This window comes from Bos grunniens, chromosome 7, assembly GCF_055505025.1.
Source record: "Bos grunniens cultivar Pamir isolate PY7600 chromosome 7, Bosgru_T2T1.0, whole genome shotgun sequence".
Lineage (NCBI taxonomy): Eukaryota > Metazoa > Chordata > Mammalia > Artiodactyla > Bovidae > Bos > Bos grunniens.
In genome coordinates this window covers 88,142,536-88,168,312 of record NC_141171.1, presented here as the reverse complement: position 1 = coordinate 88,168,312, position 25,777 = coordinate 88,142,536, and the positions used below count along the sequence as shown (strand labels likewise).

The 25,777-nt window shown below is 37.9% G+C and overlaps 1 long non-coding RNA gene across 1 annotated transcript in view; it reads left to right on the top strand.

Annotated features, from left to right (window-relative positions):
• LOC147369940 (uncharacterized) overlaps window positions 1-25,777 on the top strand; it is a 173,818-nt gene that overhangs the window by 20,009 nt on the left and 128,032 nt on the right. The window lies entirely within an intron of this gene.

Sequence of the window (25,777 nt, the reverse complement as noted above, 5' to 3'; positions counted from 1 at the left end):
TGCATGAAGAAGCAGCAAGGAAGAAAATATGAAATGCATAAAAACTCTGCACAGCAGTTTTTAGAGCTTTGATAAAATATAAAATGTCTTTAACCCCTTTGCTGTTCTTGCAAACGCCTGCAATTCAAGAATTTTATTATTCTGGGGCTAACGTATTTTAAACCTCAATAACTGAATGTTTCCTTTGGGATACCTTCAGGCAAACTATATATTGATTTTCTCAGAATGCACTGTATTTTTCATTAGTACCAAGGTTTGGTGGATATCTAGTCATTTGTTCACCAAATTCCTCTGAAAATTAAAATGGACTACTCCATTTTGGCTGTGGGAGTCTTCAGAGCACAAATATTAATTTTTTCTATTAGACACTATCAGGACACACTCTTTTGACATTCATCTTGTGTCAGGACGTATGACACCAAATCCTGTCTTTGACTCGATATGTCATTTTCCTCTAAATACCATCCCTTATTTGCCATTTGGGTTTGATGACATAGTTGACTTGCTGAGATCAAAATGTTTTCTGATTCATATTTTTAAACTCAAATGTTACACGTTTTCCTACATAATGCAGATAAAATCATATCAGATTATTCTTTTGTTTGAGTTATCCAGAAAATTTAGTTATTTTAAAAGGCAGATCACACTGGCTTTGCTCAATATCCCTTGTTTCATTTGTTGGTAGAAACCTAGTCTGTGCCGTAGGTGTTGAGATATTCCCAGTTGGAAGTAGAATTACTCAAGTAATTTTGGTGTACCTTTCAGTCTCATCCTTTATGACCCCCTTTTCTTTTCCCACTTGATCTTTTCCTCAAACCTACACTACTCATCAAGCAAGATATTTATACCAGAGGTCATGTATTAAAGAAAGCTTCCTTTTTATTTTGTCTTATACTTCTTGATACCTGGTACAGTTTTGACTCTACTAGCCACCCCTAAAGATATGTAGTTGGTACCTTTTTTGTTATGTATTTAAATCATCCAGTTTGGCAGTGAGTGAGGAAATTGAGCCCGCTGAATCCACACATCACCATGGATTCACGGTTCTTACTTAATTCTCATGACAATCTTCTAAAGTAGGTGTATATTAGCATACTAGTTTTACAAACCGGGAAACTGAAGAAATTGTATGTATGGCTGGGTTGTTAATTCAGTGATTCTAGAGGAACTGAGATGTATCCTTTGCATCAAGCATCTACTATGACAGACTAATTTGAAGAACCAAGGAAGGGCTCAATACAGGCATGTACTTGCTGCCTCTAAATTACTCTATGCATCCTCAATGTTGAGTTTTTGAATTCAAAATTTTGAAATCTCGAATTCTTTCTATGAGTAGAGCACTATTCTTGGCATGGTTCCAAGGTGAACCATACAGCAAAAGTCCCTGTATGAATTTACATCCATTTAGGAAGAAGGTGAGAGAGTCCATATGCAATAAAACAAATAAATGAACAAAGTAATTTCACGTAAGGAAAAAAGACTTTAAAGATGGTAAGACAGGGTAATGTCAAAAGAGAAATTGGAAAGTGCTGGCTTGGGAGTGATGAGAACTTCTTTAAATTGATTGACAATTCTCTGAGGAAGTGAACTTTGTGCTCAGGTCTGAATGATGTGAAGAAGCTAGCCATGTGGAGATCTGGGGATAGAGAAAGGTGAAATGGCCCTAGTGTGGTAATGAGCTTGGTGTATGCAAGGGACAAAAAGAAGATGAGTGTGGACAGAGTATAGTACCCAAGATGGCAGCAGCATTAGTATGTGAACAGGCCCTTCATCCTGGATTAACCAAATTTGCAATTTGGCCTCAATGGTGTAATTTCAGGATTCAGAATTTAGCACTTTTAGATCAAGATCAGTGTTTATTTACAATGATATAAGATTTTAGATCGAACGTCCTTTTAAAAGAATTCATGTGATGGGAATTCCCTGGCAGTCCAGTGGTTGGGCTGGTGTTCCTCCATTGCAGGGGGCCCTAAGATCCTGGTGTGGCCAAATCAAACAAACAAAACCTCAAAGCAAACAAAGGAAAAAGCAGACTGAAAAATAAAAGTTCATGTGAGAAGGCATGTAAAATTCAACTTAAAGTAGCAGGGGGGAAAATCCATTTAATGAACTATTGAGTACTTTGGGCTTCCCTGGTGGCTCAGCTGGTAAAGAATCCGCTTGCAATGCTAGAGACCTGGGTTCGATCTCTGGGTTGGGAAGATCCCTTGGAGAAGGGAAAGGCTCCCCACTTCAGTATTCTTGCCTGGAGAATCCCCATGGATAGAGGAACCTGGCATGCTACAGTTCATGGGGTTGCAAAGAGTTGGATACAACTGAGCGACTTTCACCACCATGAGTACTTCTATGTATCATACTCCGAGTTAAGTGAAGGTAGGTGTAGGATTGAGACCTAATCCTGCCATTAAGGAGGTCCCTGAGAGGTAAAATGTAGGCTAAAACCATTATTTATCAGGGAGATAACTCACAGGGACTTATCATACATCTCCCTGAAACACCCTTTTCCAACAACACAAGAGAAGACTCCAACATGGACATCACCAGATGGTCAGTACCGAAATCAGATTGATTATATTCTTTGCAGCCAAAGATGGAGAAGCTCTATACAGTCAGCCGAAACAAGACTGGGAGCTGACTGTGGCTCAGATCATGAACTCCTTATTGCCAAATTCAGACTTAAATTGAAGAAGACCACTAGACCATTCAGATATGACCTAAATCAAATCCCTTACAATAATACAGTGGAAGTGACAAATAGATTAGACAAAGGTATTAGATCTGATAGACAGAGTACCTGAAGAACTATGAACAGAGGTTCATGACATTGTACAAAAGGCAGTGATCAAGACCATCCCCAAGAAAAAGAAATGCAAAAAGGCAAAATGGTTGTCTGAGGAGGTCTTAAAAATAGCTGAGAAAAGAAGAGAAGCTAAAGGCAAAGGAGAAAAGGAAAGATATACCCATTTAAATGCAGAGTTCCAAAGAATAGCAAGGATAGATAAGAAAGCTTTCCTCAGGGATCAATGCAAAGAAATAGAGGAAAATAATAGAATGGTAAAGACTAGAGATCTCATCAAGAAAATTAGAGATAGCAAGGGAGTATTTCATGCAAAGATGGGGACAAAAAGGACAGAAATGGTATGGACCTAACAGAAGCAGAAGATATTAAGAAGAGGTGGCAAGAATACACAGAAGAGCTATACAGAGAAGATCTTCATGACCCAGATATTCACTATGGTGTGCTCATTCACCTAGAGCCAGACATTCTGGAATGTGATTTCAAGTGGGCCTTAGGAAGCATTACTACAAAGCTAGTGGAGGTGATGGAGTTCCAGTTGAACTATTTCGAATCCTAAAAGATGATGCTATGGAAGTGCTGCACTCAATATGTCAGCAAATTTGGAAAGCTCAGCAGTGGCCACAGGACTGGAAAAGGTCAGTTTTCATTCCAGTCCCAAAGAAAGGCAATGCCAAAGAATGCTTGAACTACTGCACAATTACAGTCATCTCACATGCTAACAAAGTAATGCTCAAAATTCTCCAAGCTAGGCTTCAACAGTTTGTGAACCCTGAACTTCCAGATGTTCAAGCTGGATTTAGAAACAGCAGAGGAACGAGAGATCAAATTGCCAACATACATTGGATCATCGAAAAAGTGAGAGTTCCCAAAAAGCATCTATTCCTGCTTTATTGACTATGCCAAAGCCTTTGTGGATCACAACAAACTGTGGAAAATTCTTCAAGAGATGAGAATACCAGACCACCTGACCTGCCTCCTGAGAAATTTGTATGAAGGTTAAGAAGCAACAGGTAGAGCTGGACATGGAACAGCAGACTGGTTCCAAATTGGGAAAGGAGTAAGTCAAGGCTATATATTGTCACCCTGCTTTTTTAACTTATATGCAGAATACATTATGCAAAATGCTGGGCTGGATGAAGCACAAGCTGGAAACAAGATTGCTGGGAGAAATATCAATAACCTCAGATATGCAGACGACACCACCCTATGGCAGAAAATGAAGAAAAACCAAAGAGCCTCTTGATGAAAGAGGAGAGTGAAAAAGTTGGCTTAAAGCTCAACATTCAGAAAACTAAGATCATGGCACCCAGTCCCATCACTTCATGGCAAATAGATGGGGAAATAATGGAAACAGAAATTTATTTTCTTGGGCTCCAAAAATCACTGCAGATGGTGATTGCGGCCATGAAATTAAAAGATGCTTGCTCCTTGGAAGAAAAATTTTGACTAACCTAGACAGTATCTTAAAAAGCAGACACGTTAGTTTGCCAACAAATGTCTGTCTAGTCAAAGCTATGGCTTTTCTGGTAGTCATGTATGGATGTGAGAGTCGGACTATAAAGAAAGCTGAGCACCAAAAAATTGATGCTTTTGAACCATGGTGTTGGAGAAGACTCTTGAGACTCCCTTGGACTGCAGAGAGATCCAACCAGTCCACCCAAAGGAAATCAGTCCTGAATATTCATTGAAGGACTGATGTTGAAGCTGAAACTCCAATACTTTGTCCACCTGATGTGAAGAACTGACTCATTGGAAAAGACCCTGATGCTGGGAAAGATTGAATGCAGGAGGAGAAGGGGATGACAGAGGAAAAGATGGTTGGATTACATCACTGACTCAATGGACATGAGTTTGAGTAAGCTCTGGGAGTTGGTGATGGACAGGGAAGCCTGGCATGCTGCGGTTCATGGGGTCATAAAGATTTGGACACAACTGAGCAACTGAACTGACTGACTGACCCTGATAAGTAATGGTTTTAGCCTGAATTTTACCTCTCAGGGACCTCCTTAATGGCAGGATTAGGTCTTCATACATACATGTTTTCTTATATCCAGCCAACTTCAAAAGTTATCCTCATATATGAAAGTACACCTATGTACCTTCTCAATTACAACTGGACTTCTTGTCTGGTATCCACTTGTATGGTTGAACAACCAGATCAACTTTAAATCAGTCTTAACGTTAACTCATTGTTAAATAACTTTAAGTCAAGCTTAACATTAAATACAGTGAGTTATACATAATGGGTGCTTATTAACTAATGATTCATTTGTTAGTATTATTAACAACACCTGAAAGATTCAATGTATGCAGTCTATGTCAACAATTACTATATACTGTAATCATAATTAATAATTCAGTATTTTAAATCCACATTTTCAAACTATTTCCATGTAGTGTATCATACATACAGTTGCAATATATATATTTTATAAATCTGACTGCAATTATTTATTCTGATTTTTCATCTGAATTTCTAAAACTAGCTAGTTTTAGGACAAATGTGGGTTGACAAATTACCAGTGCCCCTTGTTTTTCCTCCTTATATTTGAAAACAAAAGTGATAATTTCTCATTGTAAATAAAAAATAAATGTTCCAGAATTTCATAGAATAAAAAGTCAAAATGCTGATGCCCCATCCACTCCAGTGCCATGTTGGAGAGTGTCACCATTAGTAGTGTGGTGTATATCTTGCAGTTCTTTTTCTGCACCCACTCGTCTTCTCTCCACACACAAGGTTTGGTTAATTTTCCATTTATATGAATAAATTACACTATGCATGTTCTGTGGCTTGCTTAGCAACTTATCACTAATATATTTTAAAGTTCATACACATAGATTATACCATTATCTTATGATATCATGGAATTCCATAGAATCGATACATCATAAAGTATTATTGGTTGCTTTTTAAGACTGTAGTACCAGATATTCAGCATCCAGACAAGAGGACAGACTACAAATAATAAACACAAATACAAACAGTAAACACTTGTGTCCGTAGCATGTTGCTCCATCATATATTTAATAAGGTCTCTATTGATGGGAATATATGATCTTGCTAAATCTTTGGTGTTCAAATAAATTAATAACTTCTTTGTACACTTATCATTATGGACATGTACAAGTTAGTTATGAAAGATCAGTGCCTCAAGGTGGAATAGTTAGAATATGCCTACAAAATGGTTGTGCTTACACTCCCATCAGGAACAGATACACATAAGATCCCTTATTTGAAATAGTAACTTACATAATGAAGGATGAAAAACAATAGGATTTTAACATGGAAGAACAATTTTTAGGAAAATCAAATTAAACTTCTAAAATTATTTTATCAAACTCAGAACTAGTAAATTTTTGTGCTTTTATGAACTTCATTGTGTGTCGGTGCCTCAGGCTAGTATTTGCTTGCTCATATGTTCAGATATTTTTATAAAGATAAAAGTATTTCTGCAAATACTTGATTGATTTCTGCAAATAAACTTGATTCCAAAGGTTTGCTGCATATTCCTTGTATTGCATACTCCGTTGCACTTACTGTTGTATTTCCACTGTCTGAAGTACTTTTATATGGTATTACCATTCATTGTAAGAGGTACTGGAGGCTTCCCTGAAGGCTCAGAGGTAAAGAATCCTCCTGCAGGGCAGGAGACGCAGGTTCGATCCCTAGGTCTGGAAGATCTCCTGGAGGAGGAAATGGCAACCCAACTCCAGTATTCTTGCCTGGAAAATTCCATGGACAGAGAAACCTGGTGGGCTCCAGTCCATGGCGTTGCAGAGTTGGACATGACTGAGTGGCTGAGCACACATGCATAAGAGATATCAAGCAGGATCTTTTCTTGAATTATTGTAATTGGGATAATTCCAGTATTGCCTTTTAAACTCCAGAAACCAAGTGAAAAAATCTTTTCCTTGGTCACAGTTCCTTTTTCTAGACATTCCAGCTTCAATTTAATTTACCTGGTCACTTAGCAGTGTTGAATTTAATCAAAGTTATCTATACTTCAAACTCAGCAAATTAGAATCAAATTTCACCTAACTTTAGAATAAATTTTGCTTACTAAGGAATGTTCTGAATAAGTTTGTATCACTCTCGTGTCAATTTAAGAAAATAAAGCAAAAATAACTATTTAAAACTTATTTAAGAACCCTAGGACCTTTTAAAATTAAGTGGACCTGTTTGTAGAGAACTTAAGACTCTTGAATTATATTCAGGAAAAATAGAAAGGATACTGCTACTGCTACTGCTATGTCGTGTCCGACTCTGTGCGACCCCATAGACAGCAGCCCGCCAGGCTCCCCTGTCCCTGGGATTCTCCAGGCAAGAACACTGGAGTGGGTTGCCATTTCCTTCTCCAAGAAAGGATAAGAACTTACTTAATGAATTATGACCTCAAATCAATACATATTTATTGAGCTCTGCTATATGCCTGATACTATGTTAGGTACTGTTGAATTCAACAATAAATGAGACATGTCCCTCACAATTCAAGGAGCTTATACTTCAGTCAAAAGATAGACTTGGATCTCTATTCTAGATGAATAATATTTATAGATTCTGCATACTTTTCTAATGAAGATAAAAAGTTAAAGAATTGATTGACTCAATGCTTAATTATGCTAGGTGAAAATAAACTGCTTATGGCTCCTGTCTCATACTTGCTTTTCAGGGAAGCCTTCTTTTGAGCACGACACTTTCTTTCAGGGTAGCCAGAGGGCCAGACTAAAACAAGTTACTCACTAAATAACCCCTTCATGGATTTCAGTCCTTCTGACTATAAGAAGAGTGTGTTCAATGCTGAGAAAAAACATAGGAAAGCAGATTATGCATATTCTGGTGAATTATCAGAAGTATGATTGAATTAATCACTTTAAAATTTGGGTTTATGGTTTATAATCTTTCTTGGCTAAAACAGGTGTATTCATCCTTACCTGCTTACAAAAATAATGTTGGTTTTGAAATAAAAGCAAAAATAGGTCTCTAAAATTGGTGCTCTTTAGATATGGTTAGGTCCTTTAGCCGCTCCAGTTGATGCAGATTCAATGATTTCAGTGTCAGAGAATAAGCTTTCATGAATTAAGTGTATTCTAAATCATTTTAAATGTCCCAAGTATTACTCATGGTACTATCATTACTTGCTAAAAGCATATAGAAAGTATTAGGTAAAACAAAGTCCCAAAGTAACTAGGACTTTTTCTGGAAATGGTTTGCCTTTCTATGTATGTTCCATGAGTACTATGCTTAATAAAAATGCACACCCAGACTTACCTCCCTAGTCATACTTTTTTTTAACCTGACCCTATGCTCTAAAATTAAACTGTTAAACCATTAGGATTAAACCATTCAAGAAATAAATATTTGTTTAGTCACAATGAAAGAATAGATGAATTCAAGTCAAGTTTGTGGTTTAATTTCAATGTACAACTAGAACTAAATATTTTAAGGTGTCAAATCTAGTAAAAGTTTCTTTTTCTTTATCAAAGTGTTTTAATTCTGTTGTGAATTTGAAGCAAAATGTTCTCAGTTATCTCTGTGAGCTTAAATTAACCTCAAATTAAATGTTATTATTATTTTAAATGATTTTTCTATGTTCGCAAAATTGCAAAAAGTATTTGGCTTTTTATCTCTTTCAGGATGGAATTACATCTTGATCATATGAGATAGTTGTACATCTAATATAAACAAGCATTTGTTTTTTCCCTTTGACATTATCACAGCTCACCTGGGCAGCAGTTCTTCAGTGTTTTACATCAGATCGCCTGGGAGCTTGTTAAGAATTCTGATTCCCAAGCCTCTTCCCCTATGACTCTGATTCAGTGGGCCAGAGGCGGAGTTCAGGAATCTTTATTTTTCTGAGCCACCCATCTCCATTCTGATGCGAGAGGATGGTTCAAGCCTTGCACTTTCAGAATACTGCTAGAGGCCAACATCTAAAATAAGTTGAGTGAAATATTTGGAGTAAAACATAAATATTTTCTTTCTTTCTCTCCTGCTGTCTTTCATTCCTTTTCTGTGTGCTATTCTAAACTTTGAGTAGAAATTCCCCTATCACCTTTTTCCCCTTATGTACACACTTCTGCAATAAATCTGATCTCTTCCTAACAGCCTGTATTTTTCTCATGGAAAATATTACTTTATTCATTTTGTGTTCCTCTAGTGAAGTCTGTGCAGACACGAGTGGTTGTTCTTCTGATGATAACTGGGGCTTTGCAGATTGTATTTTGCTTCCAAATAGCTTCTCTTTTAATTTTTTACCTTTGTAAGAAACTGATGAGAAATCAGTAACTCTGTTAATAATGCTGCTTTATAAAGAGCTAGTTTTAAAAATGACTGTGATTTTTAAGTGGGGTGATACTGTTGCTCCTATAAGGGCTGTCTGGTTTGGTGGACAAACCATCTGTCTCTTCCCTTCTGAATATCTTTCCAGGGGGATGTAATTGTCTGTTTCCAGTTCAATGGACATGAGTTTGAACAAGCTCCAGGAGTTGGTGATGGACAGGGAAGCCTGGCGTGCTGAAGTCCTTGGGGTGGCAAAGAGTTGGACACGACTGAGCAACTCAACTGAACTGATTTAGTCAAAGGATGCTTTTGAAAATTAAGCAATCCCTATTCATTGGATAAATCTAGTTCAGTGTCCACTGCATGAGAAGCACTGTCTTAGGCCCTAGGGACATCACTGTGAGCAGAATTGAATAGGACCTTTTCCTCATGAAGCTTTCAGTCTAAAATATGGCCTGAAATAAGTGGTAGCTTTATGAGGTTACTTGGGTTGCCAAAGTGAACTTGAAAGGAATGTTAGTGAAACATGGTTGTTGAAGGTTTTTAGAACTGAAAAGAGCCTTTAAAGATGATGATTTTACTCTTATTTTAAAGATGACAAAACTGAAATTAAGGGAAGTTGAAGGACTTTTCCTAAAGTCATATACTATGGAGTGGTACAGACAGACTGTGAATTCAACTTCGAATAAAATGTTAGAATTTTAGGGGTGGATCTTAGAGGTCATCTGTTGAACCCCCCATTTTAAAACTGAGTTGACTGACTGAGGTCCAAAGCTGTCACATGGCAGCTCTGTGATATATACATGTATACAGTATAGCTGAGTGTTCTTTGTGCCAAGCAGTCTTCTCCAACTTGGACCTTTGTGTTGACTCTGAGTTCAGGACTTTTCATAGCACACCATATTACTTGGCTCATGGATCAAGTGTTTGGTTGAAATTACTAATTACTTTTTAAAAAATACATGTTCAATTTTAGAATAGATAAAGATGTAAGGAAAATGTATGAAAGTAATACCAAGGTTTCCCACATACCTCACACAATTCCTTCTACTATTAAAATGTTCCATTATTATAGTACACTTGCCAAAATTAATGAACAAACAGATACACTATTAACTAAAGCCCATATTTTGTTTCAGTTTCCTCAGTGTTTAACCTCATGTCCTTTTTCTGTTTTGGGACTCCCTCTAGGAAACCTCCTTACGTTTAGTCATCATGTTTCCTTAGGGTCCCTTTGTCTGACATTTTTTCAGACTTTTCTTGTTTCTGAGGACCTTGATAGCTTTGAGACTTACAGGCATTTTGTAGAATATCCTTCAAATGGGATTTTCAGTGATTATGGATACTGGGAAGGAAGACCACAGGGGTAAAGACCATGCTTATCATCACATCACATCAAGACTACATATTACCAATATGATTTATCACTGTTGACATTGACATTAACCTTGATAATCTGGCTGGAGCAGTGTTTGTCAGATTTTTTCACTATAGTGTTAATTTTTTCCTCCCCTTTCCATACCATGTGTACCACACACTTAAGGACTGGGAAATTATGTTTCACCTCCTTGAGGATGAAATTCTACTTAAATTATTTGGAATTTTTCTGTGTGAGATATTTGTCTGTCACCTACTATTTATGTTTTTATTCAATAATTTATGTCTGTATGAAGTTATAATTCAAGAGTACTTCATTTTGTTGCTAAAATTGTTCCATCTTTGGCCATTGGGAGCTCTTACATTTGGCTCCTATATCCTTTTGACATTCCACCATCATTATGTGTCAGAGTGTGTGTGTATGTGTGATATTTCTTAACGTTCGGCACTGCAAGATGCCCCAAGTTCATCTTATTTATTTCCTGCCAGAGTTCTAGAATCAGCTGTTTCTCCAGGGACCTCAGTTCCTTTTATTGGAAAATGTTATTAGAAACTAAGTTCTGGGTGCTAGGTATGCTTGTTCCTACTGAGATGTGTTTGATTCGAGGTCCTCTAAGTGGAAAAAAACAAATAAATTTATGTGTGTGTTATCTTGTATATGTCAGTTCAGTCAGTTCAGTTGCTCAGTCGTGTCCGACTCTTGGCGACCCCATGAATTGCAGCACACCAGGCCTCCCTGTCCATCACCAACTCCCAGAGTTCACTCAGACTCACATCCATCGAGTCAGTGATGCCATCCAGCCATCTCATCCTCTGTCGTCCCCTTCTCTTCCTGCCCCCCATCCCTCACAGCGTCAGAGTCTTTTCCAATGAGTCAACTCTTCACATGAGGTGGCCAAAGTACTGGAGTTCAGCTTTAGCATCATTCCTTCCAAAGAAATCCCAGGGCTGATCTCTTTCAGAATGGACTGGTTGGATCTCCTTGCAGTCCAAGGGACTCTCAAGAGTCTTCTCCAACACCACATATTTCCATATGTATCCATTTGTATATGTATTAACAGAAATTGATATTGCTTTCTTTAATCTGTTAGCACATACACTCTAGCCTCCTCTCTTTGCTTATTAATAATCTCCTGCACCAATAATGAGAAACCTTACTTTTACCGTTTGCCATCCATTTGTTTAATTTCCAATATACATAAATAGTGTTTTCAACAATTTTATCAACTAGAGTGCAGTGCTTATGTACAGCTTCTTTTGCCTTCAGTCCTACAGACTCCACTCATTTCTAGTTACTTAGGTCAACAACTTTTTCTCTGTCCTCTTCAATGACATTGTTTCATATATTTGCAATCCAGTTAGATTATCTTCTCACAGTTGCATTCCTTCCTAATGATTTTCTTAATTTGCAGAAATTAAGGTTCACACTTTGTGCTCTAAAGTTCTTTGGGTTTTGACAAGTACATACTATCATGTATTCACCATTAAAATATTATGAGAATAGTATTGGCACCCTAAATATATCATCTGTTCTTTACCTATTCAGTTCTCCTTCTTAGCCCCAAAACCCTGACAACTACTGATCTGTTTATCATCTCTGTAGTTTTGATTTTTTAAAAATAATGTCGTATAAATGGAATTGTATAATATAGCTTTCTTGGACTGGCTGTCTTCAGTTAGCAGTGTGCATTCAAAGTTCACCCATGTCTTTGCATGGTATTGATCATTATTTAATGAAGATAATAGACTATACTTATTTCACTATTTGTGATTTTGATTTTGTTGGAATTAGTATATCCTAACTGTGGTAATAGCAGCAAGGAAAACAGTGCTGGTAAAGATTGTGATTTGCTCTGTGGAGGTGGGTAAGGAAATACTATATGGAGGAGAAGGGGAAACTTGGGTTAGCTTTTTTTATTTAATAGTTTTCCTTGTAAAGACAATGTCAAACACACATGCATACCCATACACAGTCTAACCACCTTAACACAAAAAGTGTGTTTATTTGGATGTCTGTATTTGGAGTGTGTGGTGTGCGTTCAGTCGCTCAGTCATGTCTAACTCTTTGAGATCCTAAGGGGTTGTGGCCTGCCAGACTCCTCTGTCCATGGAATTTCCCAGGCAAGAATACTTGAGTGGGTTGCCATTTCCTCCTCCAGAGGATCTTCCCAACCCAGGGATCAAACCCACATCTCCTACATTGCAGGCGAATTCTTTTCACCTGGGAAGCCCCATATATTCAGAGTATAGATGCATAAATTTTTGCAAGCATTGTTAGTAAACTAAGACTTAAACGATAAAAAATTTATTGTTGTATCATGTAGAAAGAAGCCCAGAGTTAAAATTCCGAGTTGCTTCATTTACTGACACAACAATGTAGTCAAGAATCCTTGTGTTCTTTCAGCTGTCTCATCTTCAGCATCACGGTCTCAGTTTCAGGCTTATCCCGTCATTGTTGCAAAATGATTGCTATAGTTACGGGTATTGATCCAATACCTGTAACTTCTACTTCTGAAGTAGAAGTTCAGAAGTCAATAAAAGTAGAGAAAAGTTCTCCTATCTGTCATCAGAAGTAGAGAAAAGTTCTCCTACCTGTCAGTTTTTGTCAATAAGGAGAATATTTCTAGGAACTCCCCCCAATGTATTTTTTCTTACGTCTCTTTATCTAGATTTGAGTCTTTCTCTGGCAAAAGGGAATGGTATTACCATGACTGGCTTAGATTCTTATAAATTATCCCTAGTGACGGGTTAAGGGTTTATTTTAATTAGTGTCAGAGTTTTTCTTGACAAGGAAGAAATGGGAATAGCAGTTGGATTTACAATGGAAAATGTCTGCTATAAATATTTTCTGTAGTTCTTGAGTTCTTTATTTTGGTATGACTTTCAGTCATCTAGAGAATATCTTCAGGGACATTTTTAGAGAAATGCAGATATTTTCATATAAGAGTATCTTCATGTTTCACACATGAAAAGCATTGAAACTGAGTATAAAATTCATGGGTCATGGATATTTTGCTTCAAAATTATACAGACATTCCTTCACTGGCTTCTGGAAACTAATGAAGAAAAAATACTGTATACAGCCAATCAAAACTTAGAGACTAAATTTATTGTTTCTTTTAAAGTAATTGTTTCTTTTAAAGTAATTTTCTCTGTCTGAAGGCTTATAGGAGTTTTTCTTTTTGCATGTGTTTAAAAAATTTTCTTCTAAGATCACAATAGATCTTGCATTTTAGTCAGTTCTTCTAAAATATCATGAACCCTTGTTTATCTTCATATTCAGGTTTTAAAGAATTGTTTAAGAAATATTTTTTCCTGAATTGTAGTTTTGATTCTTATTTCTGTTTCAAATATTGTGTTTCTTCCCTCAGAATTTGTTACTCTTATGTTGGATCTTTATTTTTCATTCCCAGTTTTCATCTTCTTATTTTTCTTATGTCTGCTGCTGCTAAGTCACTTCAGTCATGTCCGACTCTGTGTGACCCCATAGATGGCAGCCCACCAGGCTCCCCCGTCCCTGGGATTCTCCAGGCAAGAACACTGGAGTGGGTTGCCATTTCCTTCTCCAATGCATGAAAGTGAAAAGTGAAAGTGAAGTCGCTCAGTGGTATCCGACCCTCAGCGACCCCATGGACTGCAGCCTTCCAGGCTCCTCCGTCCATTACTTCTTATTCCTAGGTTGAACTTCATTTTCCTACTGTTTCTATATTTTTACCTGTCATTATTTTTCTTTATATCCTTTTCTTTTGCAAACAGGGAGTTTTTTTTTTTTTTTTACCTTTTAAAGATGTGGCTTCTAGACTATTATAATGGTGTACAAGGCTTGCTTTACATATTTCTGATTTTTTTTCAAAATTGCATCTTCAGTGGTGAGCACTGAGTTGGACACATTATAGGCACCATGTAAATCTTAGTTGTAAAATGAATGAAGTTGCTAATAATTAAAATTATTTAACCACTTACATAATTTCATCTATTGAGAAACTCAGTCCTAAACTGGGGAGAGCAGTAGTTGAGTGAGAATGGTGGAAAATGTATTGGGTTAGGGTTAGATTTTAGAGAAAAGCAGGGAGAAATGTGCCTTTGAATGCAGCAGATACTTCAGTTCAGTTCAGTTCAGTCGCTCAGTCATATCCAACTCTCCCATAGACTGCACCACGCCAGGCCTCCCTGTCCATCACTAACTCCTGGAGTTTACTCAAACTCATGTCCATCAAGTCAGTGATGCCGTCCCATCATCTCATCCTCTGTTATCTGCTTCTCCTCCTGCCTTCAATCTTTCCCAGCATCAGGGTCTTTTCCAGTGATTTAGGTCTTTTCCAGTGGCGACATCAGGTGGCCAAAGTATTGGAGCTTCAGCTTCAGCATCAGTGCTTCCAATGAATATTCAGGGTTGATTTCCTTTCGGATTGACTGGTTGGATCTCCTTATAGTCCAAGGGACTTTCAAGAGTCTTCTCCAACACGACAGTTCAAAAGCATCAATTCTTTGGCACTCAGCTTTTTTTATGGTCCAACTCTCACATCCGTACATGACCACTGGAAAAACCATAGCTTTGACTAGACAGACCTTTGTCAGCAAAGTAATGTCTCTGCTTTTTAAGTGGATGCTTCAGAACTATAAAAATATCTGTGTATCCAGGCCTAACTCTCTTCTCTCATCTCCCTACTTTAGCTTCTCTCTCTACCTTTCTTCCTTTTCCCACTTTTTCTCCATTCATCTAATCTTTTGGGGTTTTCTTGTTGTTTGGTCTCTTTTAAGAATCTATTGAACCATTGACTAAGTATAAAATGTGAGATGAAACAAAATGAAGCTGTATAAATAGGGTCATGGAATTTTAGGTAATTTATCTTAACCTATTCCTCTCCTTTCCCCCAAATTAAAAGCTTGGTCATTAATTTCTTTTTCCCTTGTGCTCACTATATAATAAATACTGTTATTGGCCAGAGCAGATTTTGAAGGCATTTAGTGACACTGGCCACTCTTTCTCATCTACATGTAATCTTTAGTTGATTAGAAGACTTTTTGACCCAAAATGCTTCAAAACCTTCTCAGTTTATTGATGACATAAATACATGATATCATTGTTGTTGCATTAGGTATGTTTTAGGTTGGTTTAAAAAATAGTTTTAAGTGATACCGTCAGTGGCATGGAGTTGGAAGCTAGAAAATGTTTTGAGAAGGGAGCCAGAGGGTATGGAATGAGCGTGAGAAATACCTGTCACCAAGCCTAACACATTCTCGCATTCAGTAAATCAACCACTTCTCAGGAATCCTTCACAGTGTGACTTTATTTGAAAAATTTGGAATTCATAAAGTGGGAGACAGAGACTTTCAAATGTAAATATGAAATTGTTCTACAAAGAAGTTTTGCATTATCCATCTTTTTGGCCTTCTGCAGAACTCAGAACTTCCCCTTTCTTGTCTTACATGTGAATTCTCTTAAACTTTGCCAGGAAACCAACTTGATGTTGATGTTGTATTACAAATGTAGGAAACTAATTTTTATTTTAATGGGAACCTCCCCATGAAACAACGAACAATACCAAATTACTTATTGATGAGAGAGGTATTTTGGATTGCCTTAAATTTTACCCATGATATTTAAAGGTGTTAGTGTTTAGACTATTCCATGTCTGCTGTCCATAAGGTGCCTTTGTCTGCTTACATCAGGTTCACATGTGATAACACATAAGGATAAAAGAAATTGGGAACTTGACTCTAGAGGTTATAACGAGCTCTCTTTCAGCAAATTGACTCTGAGATTTAACAGCCTGGATTTGAATCTGGAGTAGACCATTTACTTGCCAAGGAACATTGGGAAGATTACTTCACTGCTCTGAACATGTTACCTCTTCTATAAAACTGACATAATGATAGCACCTATCTCAAAATATTATTGTGAAGATTCAGTGAGTTAATACATGTCAAATACTCAGAACAGTTCCTTTCCATTGGTGAGTGTTTAATAAATATTAACTGTTCTATATGATAAGTGTCAATGAAGTATGTCTGGGTTTTTTATGTGGATAGCCTCAAGTCTAATTCATCTATTTGTTCCTACCATCAGTCAGTTCATTTCAGTTGCTTAGTCATGTCCGACTCTTTGCAACCCCATGGCCTGCAGCATGCCAGGCTTCCCTGTCCATCACCAACTTCTGGAGCTTACTCAAACTCATGTCCATCAAGTTGGTGATGCCTTCCAACCATCTCATCATCTGTCGTCCCCTTCTCCTCCTGCCTTCAACCTTTCCCAGCATCAGGGTCTTTTCCAATGAGTCAGTTGCATCAGGTGGCCCAAGTATTGGAGTTTCCGCTTCAGTATCAGTCCTTCCAATGAATATTCAGGACTGATTTCCTTCAGGATGGACTGGTTGGATCTCCTTGCAGTCCAAGGGGCTCTCAAGAGTCTTCTCTAACACCACAGTTCAAAAGCATCAATTCTTCATCTCTCAGCTTTCTTTATAGTCCAACTCTCACATCCATACATGACCACTGGAAAACCCATAGTCTTAACTAGATGGACTTTTGTTGGCAAAGTAATGTCTCTGTTTTTCAATATGATGTCTAGGTTGGTCACAGCTTTCCTTCCAAGGAGCAAGCGTCTTTTAATTTCATGGCTGCAGTCACCATCTGCAGTGATTTTGGAGCCCCCCCCCCAAAGTATAGTCTGTCACTATTTCCATTGTTTCTCCATCTATTTGCCATGAAGTGATGGGACCAGAAGCCATGATCTTAGTTTTCTGAATGTTGAGTTTTAAGCCAACTGTTGCAGTCAATTTAGGAGCAGTTTTAAACCTCACCCAAATTAGGTATTATTCACACTGATTTACTTTAAACTGACTAGCTTACATTATCTATCTATGACCATTCAGTTTGGCCAGATTCTGGGTTCAGTGGGTTGATCAGGCCTGGGTACAGTTTTCATCTTTGCAGTGGGAGAGAGGATAAAGGGATGGGTATAGTGGAGAATGGTGTTTCCCCAAGTTAAAATCAGGGCTCTGTTATTAGTAAAAGGATATTCTGTACTGGCAAAACCAACAGAATCTGCTGTAGGCAGGGATGGTCAGGGACACTTGTGCTGTTATTTCTTTCTTCCTTGTCCTTGGATGACATCCTCAATGGTACTCTTTCCAGATGAACAGACTTAGCCTCAGAATCCTTTTCAACATGATATCCAAGCAGATTCAACCAGTGGATTTAAGTTGGTATTCAGATGAAACCAATTTGCCATGCCTGGCTTAGGCAAAGAAATAAACATAGTCATTAGTGTTTAATACTTGATTTATTGGGCTTTAACACCTGTTGCCTTTCATTGGCTCTCTAAAATAAGACCCTGAAATGAAGATTTGCATGTAGGAAGTGGAAGTTTGTTGGGGATAATCTTGATAAGAACACTTCTAATGGAGTGCAAGCGTGGGATTGAAGAAGGAGTCCCCCTGGAAGCTCCAGAGCTGGGGTTGCCCTTTAGAATTGTCCCAGACTGGGGTAACAGGCAAGATTTAATTGATCCATGTTGTCCAGCCTTTGGGTGTAAGCTGTCATCATGGAGGGGGTATAACCTGGGGAGAGATAACTACCTTTGTCCCAAGGCAATCCCTTGGAGGGGACACAGAGGTATACACCATGAGTGAAAGCAATCAACACTCCAGGCAACTGAATTTCTAAGCACTGTCGACCAGTAGAGGTGAACGGGAGTAGTCACACTGATGTAAGAATACTTATAATTCAGGCTACCCTGGTGGCTCAGAGGTTAAAGTGTCTGCCTCCAATGTGGGAGACCAGGGTTTGATCCCTGGGTTCAATCCCTGGGTTGGGAGGTTCCCCTGGAGAAGGAAATGGCAACCCACTCCAGTATTCTTGCCTGGAGAATACCATGGTCGGAGGAGCCTGGTAGGCTACAGTCCACGGGGTTGCAAAGAGTCGGACATGACTGAGCGACTTCACTTTCTTTCACTTTCATAATTCAGAAAACTAAGATGATGGCATCTGGTCCCATCATTTCATGGGAAATAGATGGGAAAATGGTGGAAACAGTGTCAGACTTTGTTTTGGGGGGCTCCAAAATCACTGCAGATGGTGATTGCAGCCATGAAATTAAAAGATGCTTACTCCTTGGAAGGAAAGTTATGACCAACCTAGATAGCATATTCAAAAGCAGAGATATTAGTTTGCCAACAAAAGTCCATCTAGTCAAGGCTATGGTTTTTCCAGTGGTCATGTATGGATGTGAGAGTTGGACTGTGAAGAAAGCTGAGCACCGAAGAATTGATGCTTTTGAACTGTGGTGTTGGAGAAGACTCTTGCGAGTGCCTTGGACTGCAAGGAGATCCAACCAGTCCATTCTAAAGGAGATCAGTCCTGGGTGTTCATTGGAAGGACTGATGCTGAGGCTGAAACTCCAATACTTTGGCCACCTCGTGCGAAGAGTTGACTCATTGGAAAAGACCCTGATGCTGGGAGGGATGGGGGCAGGAGGAGAAGGGGACGACAGAGGATGAGATGGCTGGATGGCATCACTGACTCAATGGATGTGAGTTTGGGTGAACACCGGGAGTTGGTGATGGACAGGGAGGCCTGGTGTGCTGCGATTCATAGGGTCACAAAGAGCGACTGAACTGATAATTCAGTTTTTTGCCTCAATACCTACTGATGTTTTGTTTTATTTCCTTTTCACTTAATTTCTCAGATGTTGTGTGTACACAGTTTGGATAGAGATGACTTTGTCAGCAAATCGTCTGAAGTGTGTTCTCACAAATGGTAACACTAGATACTATGTAGACATTTGTATTTCTTCAAGAAATTAAGAGTTATTGAGCTCTTATTGTCAGAGGATTGTAAAGACTGAATAGATAATGTGTATAAGCATTTCATAATAATGTTGGAGATAATTGAATCACTGGATTGAAAAAGGGGGAGAATCAGAAATTTTTAATAAGGAAGCAGTGGAAATTTGTGCAAACAAGGATAAGAACAGTAAGAGGTTAAAAAAAGAGAATCAAGATACGTGGGATTGGTCATGTTTAATTGCAAAGGGAATTATGTAACGCACAGATCAGAGCTGTGGTAGATGCAACACAAATTCTTGAGCAGTAGCACCAGTGTTCATGGATATCAGAAATCTTAAAAGCCAGTTATAACCTTAGCTATCAGAGAGTAATAGCTGCAAATCAGATGAAAACATTTAAAAGAATCTTCCCAAAACATCCCCAACAAATCTCAGAATAGCAGAGTTAAGACTAGCAAAATTGCCATCAGTTTATTACTGTCAACAGTACCCTTTTGTATCAACAAAGAAGAATGGCTATAAATTAAATAACATTTGTAAATTATAATTAAAATAAACCACAGCTTTAAAAATAAAAGCATCAAACTAAACATGTATGATAAGTTTGATAAACTCGGGTGAACTGCACAAAACTTGAGCAGTTAGATTTATACATTTTAGAATATTAGAGCTGGATATGGTTCCAGAAGAAAATCAATGCAACCCTGCTTGTTTTTTACCTAAAGAGAAGGAGAAGACAAGTCCAGAGATGTCCAGAGACTTTTAAAAAATTATTTAGAGACTTTTTAATATCACTCAGCTAGTGGTAATGTCTAGCTTTGAAAGCTGATCAAAATATGTCCCTCATAAGGACAGTGCTTGTCACTGTGAGCTATAAAAAAGTCAATGTTTAGGTCACCTTTCCTGTCTATAAAGAGTCTGAAAACAAGCTTGACTTTTGTCAGGACAAACACGTGTGTTCATCTCAAGGTTGCAACTCATGCCTCAAACATTGAGGAGAAAGGCAAATCTGTGGTGAGACAATTGTGAAATTACTTGTAGCCTCTTAATGTAAAGTGTTCTTTATGAAAGAACAGTCCTCTCTGAACTGTATACAGGAATAGAATTGAGTTACCCCAAAGTGTTAGGGCTTGATGGATATACTTGCAATTTGAATGTTTAAATATTTTTTCCTTTCCTTATGGGTTTTTGAAGCACAGAACCCATTCTAAACCAGTCTCCCAAATTAGAATATCAAATTGGTACTTGGCTTTTGATTGAGAAGCAGTGACCTGGAGATATCTTAATATTTGTTCATGGTTAGTGAATATTTAAAATAAAAATGTGGGAGGAAGAGATCATTTAAAGATATACCTGTGGACAGAGAAGGGATTTATGTTTTGTGAAGGGAAAAGTCAGTAATTTATGCAAAGATTTTACATATGAGAAAATTTTAAGTGCTTTGAAAATCTGGGGATTTTTGTTCACTTATTCGTTCATTCACTTACAAATATTTATTTAGGCCAGGCATTTTTTTTAGATGCCAAGATACAGCAGTGAATGAAACAGAAACAGACATAAATATCTCCTCTCAGTAAGCTTATATTTTAGTTGTAGTGAGAGACATGATAAAGAAGTTAAAAATAGTATGTCAGATGGTAGCAAGTGCAGTGGAGTGAAGGGGTCAGGGCTTTGGGGTGGGACTGCTATTTTAAATAGCGCATGAGGGAAGTCCTCACTGAGATGACATTTAAGGAAAATCAAAGATGAGGAGGCCAGCTGTGTGGCTGTCTGGTGAAACAGCTTATCTGGAAAAAGAGTGTTCCACACAAAGGAAACAGCAAGTGCAGAAGTCTGGAGATGGAAGCATGTTTAAAGTGTATGAGGAGATCACTGCAACATGAGTAGAAAGAATGAGGGGAGAATAGTAGGAGATAACATTAGAGGAGAAATGGAAAGTCACATGTGGTCTTGCAAGTTATTTGAGGACTTTGGCTTTCACTTTGGTAGAGATGAGATTGGAGGGTTTTGAGTAGGGGAGTGATATGATCTGGCATCTACTTAGAGAAGGATGATATAGGTCCTATGTGGAGAATATCCTATATTCTCTGCTGGGGCAGAGATGGGAGACCAGCTAGGAGGCTATTGCAATAAGGTGAGAGGCAGTGGTGGCTTGAGCAAATTGGTAGCAGACATCTGGATATATCCTGTAAGTAGGACTGACTTGTTTTAGATTAGTTAAGATGAATGAGAAAACAGAAGATCCCAGATTGCCCCAGCCCCGCCGACTGGCCCAGCGGACCCACCGCAGACCTGCCGACGGCCCGCGGATCTGCCATAAACACAACAACCCAAAACCTGTGGGACACGGTAAAAGCAGTCCTAAGGGGAAAGTTCATAGCAATACAGGCACACCTCAAGAAACAAGAAAAAAGTCAAATAAATAACCTAACTCTACACCTAAAGCAACTAGAAAAGGAAGAAATGAAGAACCCCAGGGTTAGTAGAAGGAAAGAAATCTTAAAAATTAGAGCAGAAATAAATGCAAAAGAAACAAAAGAGACCATAGCAAAAATCAACAAAACCAAAAGCTGGTTCTTTGAAAGGATAAATAAAATTGACAAACCATTAGCCAGACTCATCAAGAAACAAAGGGAGAAAAATCAAATCAACAAAATTAGAAACGAAAATGGAGAGATCACAACAGACAACACAGAAATACAAAGGATCATAAGAGACTACTATCAACAATTATATGCCAATAAAATGGACAACGTGGAAGAAATGGACAAATTCTTAGAAAAGTACAACTTTCCAAAACTGGACCAGGAAGAAATAGAAAATCTTAACAGACCCATCACAAGCATGGAAATTGAAGCTGTAATCAAAAATCTTCCAGCAAACAAAAGCCCCGGTCCAGACGGCTTCACAGCTGAATTCTACCAAAAATTTAGAGAAGAGCTAACACCTATCCTGCTCAAACTCTTCCAGAAAATTGCAGAGGAAGGTAAACTTCCAAACTCATTCTATGAGGCCACCATCATCCTAATACCAAAACCTGACAAAGATCCCACAAAAAAAGAAAACTACAGGCCAATATCACTGATGAACATAGATGCAAAAATCCTTAACAAAATTCTAGCAATCAGAATCCAACAACACATTAAAAAGATCATACACCATGATCAAGTGGGCTTTATCCCAGGGATGCAAGGATTCTTCAATATCCGCAAATCAATCAGTGTAATACACCACATTAACAAATTGAAAAATAAAAACCATATGATTATCTCAATAGATGCAGAGAAAGCCTTTGACAAAATTCAACATCCATTTATGATAAAAACTCTCCAGAAAGCAGGAATAGAAGGAACATACCTCAACATAATAAAAGCTATATATGACAAACCCACTGCAAACATTATCCTCAATGGTGAAAAATTGAAAGCATTTCCTCTAAAGTCAGGAACAAGACAAGGGTGCCCACTTTCACCATTACTATTCAACATAGTTTTGGAAGTTTTGGCCACAGCGATCAGAGCAGAAAAAGAAATAAAAGGAATCCAAATTGGAAAAGAAGAAGTAAAACTCTCACTATTTGCAGATGACATGATCCTCTACATAGAAAACCCTAAAGAGTCCACCAGAAAATTACTAGAAATAATCAATGACTACAGTAAAGTTGCAGGATATAAAATCAACACACAGAAATCCCTGGCATTCCTATACACTAATAATGAGAAAACAGAAAGAGAAATTAAGGAAACAATTCCATTCACCATTGCAACGGAAAGAATAAAATACTTAGGAATATATCTACCTAAAGAAACTAAAGACCTATATATAGAAAACTATAAAACACTGGTGAAAGAAATCAAAGAGGACACTAATAGATGGAGAAATATACCATGTTCATGGATTGGAAGAATCAATATAGTGAAAATGAGTATACTACCCAAAGCAATTTATAGATTCAACGCAATCCCTATCAAGCTACCAACAGTATTCTTCACAGAGCTAGAACAAATAATTTCACAATTTGTATGGAAATACAAAAAACCTCGAATAGCCAAAGCGATCTTGAGAAAGAAGAATGGAACTGGAGGAATCAACCTACCTGACTTCAGGCTCTACTACAAAGCCACAGTTATCAAGACAGTATGGTACTGGCACAAAGACAGAATTATTGATCAATGGAATAAAATAGAAAGCCCAGAGATAAATCCACGCACATATGGACACCTTATCTTCGACAAAGGAGGCAAGAATATACAATGGATTAAAGACAATCTCTTTAACAAGTGGTGCTGGGAAATCTGGTCAACCACTTGTAAAAGAATGAAACTGGACCACTTTCTAACACCATACACAAAAATAAACTCAAAATGGATTAAAGATCTAAACGTAAGACCAGAAACTATAAAACTCCTAGAGGAGAACATAGGCAAAACACTCTCCGACATACATCACAGCAGGATCCTCTATGACCCACCTCCCAGAATATTGGAAATAAAAGCAAAAATAAACAAATGGGACCTAATTAACCTTAAAAGCTTCTGCACATCAAAGGAAACTATTAGCAAGGTGAAAAGACAGCCTTCAGAATGGGAGAAAATAATAGCAAATGAAGCAACCGACAAACAACTAATCTCAAAAATATACAAGCAACTCCTACAGCTCAACTCCAGAAAAATAAACGACCCAATCAAAAAATGGGCCAAAGAACTAAATAGACATTTCTCCAAAAAAGACATACAGATGGCTAACAAACACATGAAAAGATGCTCAACATCACTCATTATCAGAGAAATGCAAATCAAAACCACTATGAGGTACCATTTCACACCAGTCAGAATGGCTGCGATCCAAAAGTCTACAAATAATAAATGCTGGAGAGGGTGTGGAGAAAAGGGAACTCTCTTACACTGTTGGTGGGAATGCAAACTAGTACAGCCACTATGGAGAACAGTGTGGAGATTCCTTAAAAAACTGGAAATAGAACTGCCTTATGATCCAGCAACCCCACTGCTGGGCATACACACTGAGGAAACCAGAAGGGAAAGAGACACGTGTACCCCAATGTTCATCGCAGCACTGTTTATAATAGCCAAGACATGGAAGCAACCTAGATGTCCATCAGCAGATGAATGGATAAGAAAGCTGTGGTACATATACACAATGGAGTATTACTCAGCCATTAAAAAGAATACATTTGAATCAGTTCTAATGAGGTGGATGAAACTGGAGCCTATTATACAGAGTGAAGTAAGCCAGAAGGAAAAACATAAATACAGTATACTAACGCACATATATGGAATTTAGAAAGATGGTAACAATAACCCAGTGTACGAGACAGCAAAAGAGACACTGATGTATAGAACAGTCTTATGGACTCTGTGGGAGAGGGAGAGGGTGGGAAGATTTGGGAGAATGGCAATGAAACATGTAAAATATCATGTAGGAAACGAGTTGCCAGTCCAGGTTCGATGCATGATGCTGGATGCTTGGGGCTGGTGCACTGGGACGGCCCAGAGGGATGGTATGGGGAGGGAGGAGGGAGGAGGGTTCGGGATGGGGAACACATGTATACCTGTGGCGGATTCATTTTGATATTTGGCAAAACTAATACAATTATGTAAAGTTTAAAAATAAAATAAAATTGGAAGAATAAAAAAAAAAAAAAAAAAAAGAAGATTCCAGATTGACTTGAAGATTTTTCCCTTGAACAGTTGTAAGGCTGGAATTGCCTTTTGCTGAGAAGGGAGAATGAGGAGGTGGAAGACCAGAAGTTTGGTTTTGAGGCATGGCTAACTACTGCTTTTTATTCATGTTCACTTGAGATTTGCTGTGTATATGGCTATGTAAAAGATCAGCACTCTTAGGTATTTGAAATAAATTAATTTCATGTAAATTTTGGCCAAAACACCCATCAGGAACTTTTATTTTAATATAGAAAATGTAATAAAAGACTTGGCAAATATTTTTTATACTATTTAGTATTTTACATTTAAATTGAGAGATTTGTACTTTATGCAAATCCTGGTCATTTTTTTTACCCAGAATGCCAAGAAAAAATTTTAAAGGTATGTTTGTTAATGGTAAGCTAGGCATAATCAGTTAAATGTTAATGGGTTTAATGATACTCACTTTTATTGTATGATTTTAAAGCAAATCCCAGACAGCATATCTTTTCATTCATAAATACTTTTGTAAAAATGTTTATATCTAAGGAATATGTTTTATCCACTTACTTATCTAGCTATAGCTTCTAGTTCCAATTCCAGTATACATATGATACCACATTCAAGGCCTTATCTGTCTACCAGTAAGTGTAAGAGATCCTTGTGAAAAGTGTTAGTTGCTCAGTCATGTCCTCTCTGTGCAACCCAATGGACTGTAGCCCTCGAGGCTCCTGTGTCCATGGGAATCTCCAGGTAAGAATACTGGAGTGGGTAGCCATTCCCTTCTCCAGGGGATCTTCCCAACCCAGGGATCAAACCTGGGTCTCCTGCATTGCAGGCGGACTCTTTATCCTCTGAGCCACCAGGGAAGC